General features: G+C 37.8%; 1 protein-coding gene across 20 annotated transcripts in view; it reads left to right on the top strand.

Annotated features, from left to right (window-relative positions):
- LOC126645767 (poly(rC)-binding protein 3-like) overlaps nt 1-12,952 on the top strand; it is a 504,091-nt gene that overhangs the window by 312,450 nt on the left and 178,689 nt on the right. For all 20 annotated transcript variants that reach the window (XM_050326668.1, XM_050326691.1, XM_050326683.1 and 17 more), the window contains one exon: nt 6,990-7,084. The gene's annotated coding sequence lies outside the window, so the exon portion shown is untranslated. The remainder of the gene's footprint in view (nt 1-6,989; nt 7,085-12,952) is intronic.

Here is a 12,952-nt window from a genome sequence, read left to right as displayed (position 1 = left end):
TTGTGTGTATATTGTCTGTAGCTTGATCAAAATTATTTGTTTCCATTTATGTCTTGCTGGAAAGTGATGGGAGATCACTGTTTGAGTGAGGTAGATTACTGCCAATCCTTCTCATATGTAGAATGAGGAAATTGAATAAGAATTTTTTTTGTAGTTTTCAGCTGAGTTATTTAACTAAAACCATAGCTGAAAGGGTGGGATTTTTCACACTGTTTAACTGGAAGTACATAATGTAGCCAGAGATTGATATTGATGCTTGAATGGATGAAATATCATTTAAGGTAATGCAGTGCTGAGTAAGGATAGCATAACGGTAGAACTGGTGATGTGGAATATGCATCTGGGATGTCAGCTGACCATATTAAGTGAAATCTTGCTCATCTCAATCATGTGAATGATTTCAAGCATGTCCCTGAATAAGATTCTTTTCTAATGTAAGACCATTGATTTAATGTATAAATGAAATAGGATTGTGCTCACAGATTCTTTTAATAAGATATGCATCCATTTATTCTAGTCCTGGAATAAAAATAGTTGATTAAATTGATACTATGTTAACAATTTTTTTCTTCCTATATATATACTATACTTATATTTTCTCTCCAATGTGTTCTCTGTGCAAGTTGTTATGTTTGTGTTATGATTAACCTGTTTCTCTTTGCTGGAGAGTGATACTTTAATTTTGGTTTCATTTCTGTGATGCCAGAAACAACTTTCAGCAATTCACAATGAGACTTTTTTTCTCAGTTGCCTTCTGATAGCATCACCATTTCATTAGCCTTAGCTAATTCCAGAGATAGAGCAGTTTATCATATAATGCAGCACCATGAAGGTTGAGTAAGCCTCACCTATGTGACATGGGACATCTGCCCTTACCTCTTAGACATGTCTGATCTATGTAAGTCTATCTGTAGTGAGGGTACTTGCATAGCACCTAGGAAAGCTGACAAAAATTTTGTTTCTAGTTCTATCCCTTTTATTGCAAGACTTGAGGTAGGTGACTCCTTGTACTTGTCTAATACTGCACCTCAAACAGTAAAGGATTTTGATGCCTACTGTGGAGAAGAATGATAACTCTGCAAGTGTTTAATATTCCTACTGACGCAATGTGCCACAGTAAGTGTACTAGTATTTTCTAGGTTGAGATGGTGTATGAACCAGACAGTGTCTCAGAGATTCCCTGTTCTTGACCATTGCTGATCAGTGCCTATTGCATAGAGAAGAGTTTATATCCCACAGAGTGTGTCACTGAAACAACCCTTGTTCTTTGCTATCTGCACATTTTTCCCTAGCTGCCAGTCCAAGCTTGTCAAACAGGGATACTGTGCTGACCATCACACTCCTTTTAGTCCATCCTCCCAAAAGCAATGCTTACTCAACTGTGTAACGTTCCTCACATGTATCTTTGCATTGTGCATGTCCTTATGAAACTAAGCTGAGGCAATTAGAGAAGTTTCAGCATGAGTATTGCTTCCTGACACACTGGGATAATCTTCAATAAAATACTTGCTCCTGGATGAAGTAGCACAGTATCTGTTGCCTAGGATTACCCACGTGCTTACTGACTGGAGTATTGCTCAAAATACAAGGCCAGCACATCACAGGCAGGCAGGAGATTTCTCTAGCACAGCAGCCATGAAAAATCTCAGTGCATTATGGACAGTTGGGACCAACTGAATAGTCAGTATCGAATTAAGGAGACAGCTGGGGAGACTTGAAATCTTTTCCTCTCTTGTCATAGATACTGTGATATTGCCTGTCTCTCTAAATGAAATAACAATAGGGAAGCCTCAGGGCAAATTGTCTGCTTCCCCTCTCTTGGGGAGTCTGCCTTTTTTCCTCTCAGCATATTAGAGGTGGCTGATCCATTGTAATGCAATGTCAAAGGCCTTTGGGAATTAAAAAATGTTGTGTGTGGTATTGGAAGGGCAAAGAAAAAGCATTGACCCTACCAGATGTGATCTTTTCAGGTGGCATGTAGGTTTTAAGAAAAATCAGAAAAGAGGAATGCACTTGTGTTGACCAAGCTTAAAGCAAATTAAATCATTTCAGGTGGTTGTCCAAACTTACAGCAAATATAATTATTCTAACTGATTGCCCCCATAGCTCTTTTACTCAAAACTCCTTTTTGCATTGCAGATAAAATGATGGTCACAATAAACTTGTTTTCTTATAAACTGATTCACTACTGCTGTAACATTTGACAAAAATGTTTGTTAAATCCAAACAGTTATTTGGCTTGATGACATTTCAGTTCATTTGATGAAGAATGGAGAAATACTTACATGTGTGAGGAGGCACTTTGCCTTGCTGAATGTTTTGTACTCACATACATACAACAAATCCAGGTCCAAACTAGCATGGTAGCTATTTGCTTTCTGTTATTCCTTCATTTCTTAACCACCTGTGTCTTATTGAAAGTTGTTCTCATCTGTTCAGTAAGTAAAAGCATTACTGTTGCTACGAGGTGGCCATTCATGAACAATATAATTCTTCCTGCACCGTAAGGCACATAAGGCAGAAGTAGAAACAATTATTAACAATGCATAGCCAGTAGCAAACAGCTGACAAACCACCCACACACTAAAAGTGCTTTGTCCAAATAATTCAATGCATAATTAACAAACGCGTCTGCAGATATCTGCCCGTTAACAATTTCTAAGTGGAAAATAGGGCTGGATAATGCATTTGCAACTATCTATAATGGATGTAGGAGGAAAGTAGGGTAGCATCCTGATGCTCCCAGAGAACAGAATCATTCTTTGTCTATATAAGGATTGCTCAGAGCAGTTCAGTTTAAGTTAACTGAAGGTATAGAACTGTTGTATATAACTGAGCTGCAACAAACCCAGTATGGACACTTCCACTGAAAGCAAAGTAGCATAAATATGTTGCCTGCTCCAAGGATCTGGTGAGTTGACCTTGGCCAGTGGCTAGGCACCCACCCAGCTGCTCCCTCAATCCCTTTCCTCAGAATTATGAAGAAAGTTCATGAGTCAAAATAAAGGAAAGTAGATCATTTGCCAGTTACTGTCATAAGAAGGCAAAATTAAAACAAAACCTACCCCCATACTTTCCCAGGCTCGATCTCAGTCTTTCACACCTAAGTCCTCTCCCCTCTGCAGCAGTAGTAAGGGTTGATGAGAGTTATGGTCATTACAAAGCAGTTTTGCTTTGCTGCTGGTTCCCTCTCACTCTTCTCTTCTGCTTTTTTAACATCCCACAATTAAAAAACCAAACAAACAAACAAACAAACAAAAAACCCCAACAAAAACCAAACCAACAAACAAACAAAAAAACCCACCAAAACCAAAAAAAACAAACAAAAAATCCCAAACAAAAATAAAAACAAAAACAAAAACCAACTAAACAAACAAAAAAAGACCAAAACCAAACAAACCAGATTTTTACTGGGGAATCTGTCAGCTAGTCAGGGACTTGAATACCTTGCCTTAGACCAACACAGCTCTGCTAGCAGAAATACCAGTGCAAATGCAATGATGTCCTGGGGCTCATGGCAGTTTGCTTGTGTGCCACTGGAAGATGTTCCTCTGAGTGTGCAGTTAACCTGAGCAGTAACCCTTATAGAGCAGAGAGGCAGTGGAGTAAGTACATGCCTGCATAAGAGTGTCTTTTGGCTTGGACAAAACAATGATTTCATGTTAATTGATGCAACCTGTTGAAGAAACTTTTGAAGACACACTTATTTGTATGTAAAACTCATTTGTTTCCCATCAGTTTTGAATGGCTATCATTTCTCTGTATAGAGTATGAATTTCAAGAGTAGTCACTATGCCAATGTGAGTAGTCAGAAGTAGCTTTTTTCTGCAATATCTCTTCAGTCTAGTTTCCCTTTTTTGGTCAAGGATCTCAGGAATCGCTCCAGCTAGTGTGTAAGAAAATTTTTGAGGGTAGAAAATTCTGAGGTTTTGGTATTTTCTGGTACTCCTCTGTAACTTCACATTCTAGGGTAATTAGAATAAATGAAGGGTTTTATTTCTGGAGACCTTACAAGACCATCCATAATTTTGGAAATTAAAAAAAAATTATAATAATTATAACAATACTCCATACAGACCTGCTATAATCTTTCAGTGTTTTGGTATCTTGCATAAATGAGTAACTAAAAATATCTATACTAGGTCAAACAGTTCTGTCTACCTAAGCCAGTATGCCACATACAACAATGGCCAAAGTACTAAATTAGTTTAGGCTAGCATGACACATTCAGCTTTCCAGAAATTAAACATTTTAGGACAAACATTTTTCATCCTGAACAGACATTGAGTAACCATTATGAAAAGTACTGGAAGAGAATCCTCCTCAGGCCCAAATCCTGGTTCACTTTCCAGCAGTTTGGGATCACACCAAGCTATGCCCCCATCCCTTCTCTCACATGCTGGTTCTCAATGAAGAATGACATGGGTAGGTAGCATCAGGGAATAGTGATAGCAACCAAGGTGAGTGGTCTGGGCAATCAACACTCTGGATACACGTGTCTCACAACTGAGTTGCCACCTACACAAGCAGAGATCTAGTCAGCCAAGGTCAATTAGAACATTTCCATCGCAGTATTTTAAAAGCAATTCCTGAACATGGCCTTTTATCTGATAGGAAACATCAGCCATCCCATAGTGGAACTGGCAAGCCCTTTACTTGTAGCATGACAGTTAGTAGGGCAAAGTCTTTAATGAATCTGCATCAGATGAACAGAAGATGGATACAGAGTTAAGCAACCTTGATTATTCAGTAACATAATGGTATTTTATCACCAAAATAAGTGGAAAGTGACAATTCTACATGTCCCATGTCTATCTATTTGTCTGGAAAAATCTCTCCCTATTCCTCCCATCATGAGACAGATGAAACAGTTAAGATGAAGATCATTAATTACAAAAGAAAGACTATATTCTTCTTTTTTGAGGGGAGAAAAGCCAGTACGGTTACTTATTTCCATAAAATGACAGTGTTGTGCATCAATCCCTTTATTCTTCAGTAGCAGTTGGATGTCAGACCTGAGGATCCTCAGAAAACACTAGCCTAAACCCCGCATGCCTGAGTAGGCTGCACTATTTGAACTTAAAATGGTACGAGGCCCTCTGTAGAGGGTCATATGTTTATACAAATCTTAATCACATATTTGCACTAACACCCTCTAACATTGACATGTAGAAAGAAATTACTAAGAACTCAATAATAAGGACACTGCAACAGTTGTATTTAAATCAGACCAAAGGACAACCTTCCTTGGTATCATCCTAGAGCAGTCCATAATGCTTCTTAACCTGAAGGTTTATATTGTGCATCTTTGTGTAAAATACAGATTAGTCCTGGTCAGTATTTCTTTTACCACCACAGTAAACTGTTTTTTGAAGCCCACACATGTATGTGGTATCCACCACATCCTGTGGCAAGGAGTTCCATCCTTTAATTATGATGTTTGTGGAAAACATCCTTTCTAGGGCTTCATATTTTAAATTTGCTAACTGCTCATTTCATTGTGACTGCTTCCTCTGGAATGAAATACAGCGAAAAACATTCTTTATTCCCTTTCTCAGCTCTGTTCATGATTTTCCTGGGGCTCTGCCACAGTCTTTTTCCTCATTTGTCCCTCTTCCATATGAAAATCCTAAAGCCTTTCTTTTTCCTTTCCTAGTGCAGAAGCCATTACATACCTTTGATCATCCTGTCACCCTTTTCTTTATTCTTCTACTGCTATCCTGTCACTTTTGAGATGAGATGACTGGAAGCTACTCAATATTTAAAATGTTAGGTGGGCAATGGATTTTTATGGCAGCATTATCATGTTCCTTCTGCTGTTTTCTATTCTATTCCTAATATTTCCTAATATACCATTTCATTTTTTGACATCTGATGAGGATTTAGGTGACATTTTCATAAGGCTATTTCCAAGCTCTCTTTCCCAACTAACAGTTAATTTCACTGTGTGTTTATAAATTTCCCAGGGTACAAGCACGGGACCTTAGTTATTTGGCCTCGAAAATACAGTTAAATTACAAGAGTTGTAAGGCTGTAAACAGGAGATTGTTGAGAGAATTTAATAGTTGCTCAGTTCTACTGGCAATTTTTATTTTTATAGGTTTTGTTATACCAGAGGTTTCTCACAAGTATGTGAGGCAGTGTGAATGTTTGCCATGGATCTCATCTTTTAGTGCATTGTTGATTATTTTAACAGAATATGAATTCTAACAAGAAACTGATTCAGGAAGGAGTTCATTCAATGAGGTTTAGAGGGGATGTTGCTAATTTTGCCACTGTAAGACATATTCTGATCAAAGCCAATGGAATCCAAACAAATGCATAATCCTTTGCAGTACTAATTTGATGGAGATTTCATCTCATAGTTTTCAATATCAGGTAGAGATGCATAGCACTTCAATCTTTTTCACAGCTGAAATGTAAGATTAGTATCATGATTGCTAAAATGGAGTTCTGGAGCTTAATGAAATCTGGAATTAAATAAATCACTTAAAGACTGTTAAAAGTTAACTGTGAAAGAACTTTAGTAATTGTTTCTAAAATAAGTGTTGGCAGAATAAATATATTACTGTAAGTTGATCAGTCTCATATTTAAATACTTGCTATGTTATATTTCAATGATCACTGTCAAAAATTCCTTAGTAGGCCAAAGAGACCTCAGTACCATATCCCAAGCAGAGATCTTTCTCAAATTAGGTTTTTAGCACTCTTCTTTCATTGAGCATGAGCCATTTGACTTGATCTTTGTTAAAGTAAGATCTTGTTTTCAAATTTGTGACTGCACTACAGAATGCGCTCCAGTAAGTTTGATGTCAGCAGTTCAACTTCTGGAAGCTCATAAACTCAAAACAGATTCAGCAGTGAAATCAAAACATATTTTATGAATTAATAACCTCATATTATGGAAAAGCAATCTATTTTTGACAGGTTTTATTTTAGCATTTGATACATGATAAAATTACTAAATCCTTGATTATTTTTCTTTTCAGAACATACTCAACACTTAGACACCTTGAGACCACAGAGTGGCTACAAAAACTGATCAACAACGGCATTTTTTAAAATATCACTGGTCTTCTGACAAGTAAGTTCTTCATTCTCAGTTTTGTTTTCTCCCTGGTATTCCTGACTTGTATTTTACCTTGTATTTATTATACAGACTACTATATTCATTTTCTGGGTCAGGTAACTATGACTGCAAATTGTACAGTTTGGAACCGCTCTTAAACTTTCCCAGCTAGAATGACATCTATCAATATTAAAGATATAATTGAGATAAAGCACCTGGCTCGTCTAATTATTCCAACTTGTAATGTCAATGGGACTGTAGTCATATTTCTGGATGTTTTGGGGATTTGTCTGGTAAAAACCTCTTTTCCAAGGGAAAAAATAAAATTATTTAACAATTTGGAAGTCCTTACTGGACTTAGGGAAAGGAAGCTGGAAGAATTTGGAAGCTACTGCAAATAACAGTGTCTGAGGATAGCGTCTACAGTTAGAAGAAAGAGTATTAGAAGGACTGGTAGGATAGGGAAAAGTGGAGAGGAAAAAAACCTTGCATTGGAAACTGAGGGAAGTGGATCCTTGCTAAGAAGAACAGAAAAGAAAACTCCTTTCTGTTCAGGACCTGTTGAAGGAGAGCTTCAGAACTTACTAAAACTTAAGTTTTCCTGTTCATAAAGTTTAACTTCTATAAGAAACGATATTTTAAAACACATTTTAAAACTATTTCTAAACAATGGAGTCCACTCATCCTAACTTCTTAAGCAAGGGGTCTTGTATATCCAGAGACTGCTCCTCCAAAATAGCAATGAAGATTCTCATATCACCACTGAACTGCATCTTTTTCTTGTAGTTTCATGCAGCTACTGTAAATATTATGTTATTTGCTTCTTGTTGGAATATATTCCACTTCTGCAAAGCTAACAGATTTTATGAAATGCACTGCCTGGTTACAGGTTGATTCAGCTTTGACAATCGTATTTGATTACCCCCTGGATGATAGGTATTGAAATTTTAGGGTATAGTCTTTTTTTGCCACTGCATATTTCTGAGATAAAGAAGAAGATAATACATTGAATTTAATTCATACAGTATCTAATATTTAATAACCCTGTGTATCATAATTAAGCATGTCTAGCTACCAGTAGTCTCCAAAACAAAAGACTTCCGATGTATTATTTGTTATAAAAGAAGAAAAAGTGATGTGAAAAGTATGAACGATTTAATAGCTGCTCACAGGAACAAAAATATTGAACATTTGAAATTTCACATTCTATGGAAGGAATTGTAAGATTTTTCTCTCTTTCTGTTCTTTTCACAAGTGCAAAACCAGCTTTCTTCTTTCCTACTGCTTGCTTGGTTGCTTTTCTGGTGGTTTTGCTATAAGCACACAGTCAAAGTTTTGAGTCTTATTTAGGTTCTGAAAGGATCACAGGGTCATGACTTTGATTTCTCTCTCCTCAGAAAGCAGATGTACTGAATATATCACTTGTTACTAAGTGATCTACCTGTCTGCCCTTCTGTGTGGTTCACTTTCCTATCTGGACCATAACATGTCAGAGATATGTATAACAATACAAGCTTCTATAAGTACCTAATTGACCGTTCACTTGGATTTTACTAGGAGGATGGACACGTTAGAGCCAACAGCTTCAATTCTTCTTGGATTTGTCTCTAAGATGCAGTTTTGAAGCTGTGTCTTGTTTGCCATGAAAAGTAGACCATAAGGAAGTTGAGGCTGTTTGACATGATGAATTCAAGCCTAATAATTGAATTACTGAATCTCTGTGGCGTTAAGCATGTCAGGACTCTGTATGAAACTGATTTATCAGTTCATCAACCCAGGAAATAAATAATAAATAATGAGTCAATCTGAATGGAGAAAAGGGAGGGTTTCATTTTGAGATGGATGGAGTGGGAGGGGGGACAGATTTCAAGGAAGAGGTTCCTTTTCTATTTAGACAGATTAACTGATTTTCATTAGCAACATTGTGTTTTGAGGAAGATACTACAAACACAAAAGAGAAGGATAGGCAGATTCACAGCATAGGTAGGAGTAATAGTGGTCAAATCTTCTTTTATTTTGTAGTATAGCATTGTAATAGTCACAGGGTCAATCTCCTGTTCTACTAAGTAATACTGGAACACAAATCCCTCTCCTCCAGCCACAGTACCTTTCAGCTACCTTAGCTCTACAGTATTCCCAGCAAAGTATTTATGAGAGTTTACTTCCATCTATTCAATGTTAAAACATGAACCCTACACAATATCAATGGAGCACAAGTTAAAGGAGCACATCACAGAAAATACCGGGCAAGAGAAGTCATAATTGAGGGAGAGCTTTTGTAGAAGGTTCTAATGACATTCACAATTAGGTGTTTTCAGTATTTTTCAGACAACCTGGAAGCTGACAGAATATCATTGTCAATGAAATTTGCAAAGGATACTAAGAGTCTGGACAACTTGCTCTATCAAGCAATCTGGGTTGCTTGGTAACCTCAGTCCATATAGGTATAGCAACATACTGAGTTAAAGCTAAAGAATACTTGCTTCATTGAGAGCAAGAGGAATTGTATTCTAGGGGGTCCTAATCTTTGAGGGAAATGTTTCAGGAATCACAGCAGATAAGCAACTTGAGCAAGAAAACTGGTAACAGAACAGGAGTTGTTGCTTTGGTTGTGAGTCTGACAGTGAGACTGATGCTAGTAGGCTGTGTTTTGGTGTCCCTGCCTTAGGAAAGCATGTTGAAAATAAACAGAAAGGGTCAGAAGAAAGCATCAGTCTGTATTTCTTTTGTGCATTTACTTTTTAATTATTTTTTTGGAACAGGATTTGTTCCTCTCGTTGGTATCATTCAAGTATTTTGATTTTACAGTGTAGCAGTAAATAATATGGTGGCTGACCTCACTTGTTTGATAATCTAGACTAGGAAGTACATAATTACACAAAAAGAGTATCGTATACTTCTTTACATCATGTTCTTCCTGCTTACTGTATTGTTGACTGGCAGCATAATTCCCGTGGTCTAAATGGTGATGGGTGAAAAGTCTTTGATCACTATAATCAATCCTGTTCCACTGTCGTGAGAAAGTCATATAACAGATTATTTTGGCTGCTACTTTGTTTACATTAGGTACATCTGTTGGTAAAGGTGGAGCTGTATTTAGTCACATTTAGACCATTACATAAAAGTTCCTAATATATTTATTCAGATTATTGGTATTTACTTTTTATCTTAGAAACCAATGAATGACATTTCATATTTACTTCATATTTATTTATTTGTTACTTATATTAAAGTGATTTATTAGTCAAATTAGCTATTCTTTCTACTGAGTAAACGGAACAATGTGCTTCTTTCTTTACTGTGCCCTGCAAGATTTTAGAATTAGCAGATTTCAATCTATGCCATGGAGCTTTTATCTACAGTAGAAAGTAAGATTTTCTGCCTTTATCAGCTCTCAAGAGATAGCTTTGCATGAACTAGATACTGCATAAAGCCAACCTGAATAAAGTGAAGAAAATGCCTTCTCTGAACCTGAAGAGGAAGCTACAGATATCAAAACTGGACTAAGCACTTCTGTCAGAGGCTGTTTTCTCCAGTCACTTAAACTCTCCCAGCTCAGTGGTTTGATGGTCAGCAAATTTTTATCAACAGATACATAATACATGAATACTGTATAATATTTAATGCAAATCAAGTTATTGAATTTAAGAAGTTTGACAATACATTGTTAAAATTTCATGTTTATTTTTAAATGATCGTATTTTAAATAAACAGATAATTTAAAATAAAAATACATATTTAATTTGAAAAAAATGCATGTGGTTTAAAAAAAAGAAAAATAGTTTGAGCAAAACCCATTCTTGTATCAAAAAATAATGCATGACTTTCTATGCAGGCTGCCTGCAAGACAATGAGAAATGAAGCAAGCAGCTCTACTTCACATGGCTATTTGGAAAGCCTTCAGGTGTTAAGGAAGTAAAATATTGGCTTGCCTAAGGCAACAACTCTATTAAACTTAGATGTTGATTTGTTTATTTAATAAGCATAACAAAAAAGCAAAATACTAAATGCATTATCTTATGGAAATAAAAAGAGTTCTTATCATAAAGAAAACAAACATTATTTCTCATTTAAGGAATTTCAGAACCGGACTACATGGACATAAGATATAAAGGGAACATATATTTTTGTTTCAGTTTTTAAAGACAAGATAACATCCAGGCAGGTATATTTGAATTCTGGATGGTAGTTACACAATATGAGGAAAAAAGGGTCTTTCTTTTTTCCTAGAAAGGTACCTTGAATCTGAGGTACTACTCCAGCTCCTTAATGTAAAATTCTGTTCAATTGAGTGTAATGGATTTCCTTTCAGACATTTTTCTCAGGTTTCTAGTACACTTTCTGTAGTATGAAGCCAAGTGGCATCAAAATGTTTGTTGTAGGAAAAGGCACAGGAAAATTCAGACGAATGTGGAAATGACTGTGAGTAAAAAATGTTAGCCTCTTACCCAGCAGTTGTCCAGAAACAAGTGCAATTATGTAGACAAATGTTGCTGATCCCAATCTTCTTTCCCTGCACAGTGGCAATTTCTCAGCATAGGGCATTGCTGAATGGATGGATATGCTTTTGACATCAGCAGGATGGAATATGCCTGTCCACAGTGAAATAGAGCAGTCACTGACTGACAGGTATAACAAATAAAAATCTTGGCCACAGGAGATGTTGAGCACCTGTGACACTTGTCTTCGCTAATTCAGAGATTTGCAGGTGAATGCAAGAGTGAATATGAAGGGTCACACTAGCCTGGTTTGGAGGGCAGCAGAGGGGACATCTGAATGGAGAACTCAATTTTAGGAATCCTCTAATCAGGCAAGAAATATCAGTGGCACTGGACACAAAAATTCACTGCAGTTGATGTGTTCAAACTGTATTCAAGGACTACCTTTCCCCTCAAGACTTCGTGCCAGAGCAGGTATTGTCTCTCTTTGCCCCCTGATGCTGAACCCACAGGCAACAGCTTCACCCCCTGCAGCAGTGGGAAGCTCTTCACAGCTCTCCCTTCATTCCCAGTGTCTGTGGCCCCAGGCCTGACCCAGGAGAGCATTTTTGCTGTGGCCAAGTAGTATCTGGGTGAAAGGGATCAAGCTAGTCAGGGCAAGTGAAGCAGCCTGAGCTGAAGTTAAATACACAAGGGTCCCCTTTGAGGACACCCTCTGCAGGGATGCTCAGGGCAACAGGAGGAGATAAGTGGGCAGGTCCTGTTGGGTGTTGGATGCTGTAGTCACTGCTCTCATCCTCACAGATTCTCATTCCTCAAAGATCCCATGAACACATCTGTCTAACTTCTGGCATCTGACAGACTGTCCCAAGTTTGGTGGTACCTTTATCCAAGGCTCTTCTAGTTAACTTAGAGAAGAAGTGATGGCAGGGCAAGACTTTGAGCGATCGTGGTCCATTTAAGATCTGAGTGAACCTTGCAACATGTCTATTTCTCTCTGTTGTTGGCCAAAGTCAACTCTTCTCCTGAATCAGGAGCTTTGGTTAAGCACCAAAAGGTAGGCAGGATCACCGTGAACTTCAGTCATTTCTGTAAGTGGAGAAAGTGGTCTCTGCTCCTTACAGTGCACAGGCAGGCTGCTACCCCTGCTGCTCTGCTGCTGCTCCCTAGCAGGCAGAGGGAGCTGAGCCTTACAGCCTCCTCCAGTAGGCACAAATCATGGATGTCCCATGGCAGCCCTCCCAGTGAGCACGGGAGTCTGTGATGACAAGGTCTGCAGGGTCAGTGTGCCTGTCTCAGCCCTTTGGCTGAAGAACAGTGCTGCATCACCTACAACATTAAAAATAGAAGAAATCGATGTTGCTGCAGCTGGGATCCCTGGGGCTATGGTGTATGTCTGTGACACCCTGCCTACAGCAGCTCCTCCTGGGGCTCTGGCAAAGGG

This window comes from Myiozetetes cayanensis, unplaced genomic scaffold (assembly GCF_022539395.1).
Source record: "Myiozetetes cayanensis isolate MyiCay16 unplaced genomic scaffold, myiCay2020 scf1, whole genome shotgun sequence".
In the NCBI taxonomy this organism is placed as follows: domain Eukaryota; kingdom Metazoa; phylum Chordata; class Aves; order Passeriformes; family Tyrannidae; genus Myiozetetes; species Myiozetetes cayanensis.
This window is presented reverse-complemented; position numbering and strand designations above follow the sequence as displayed.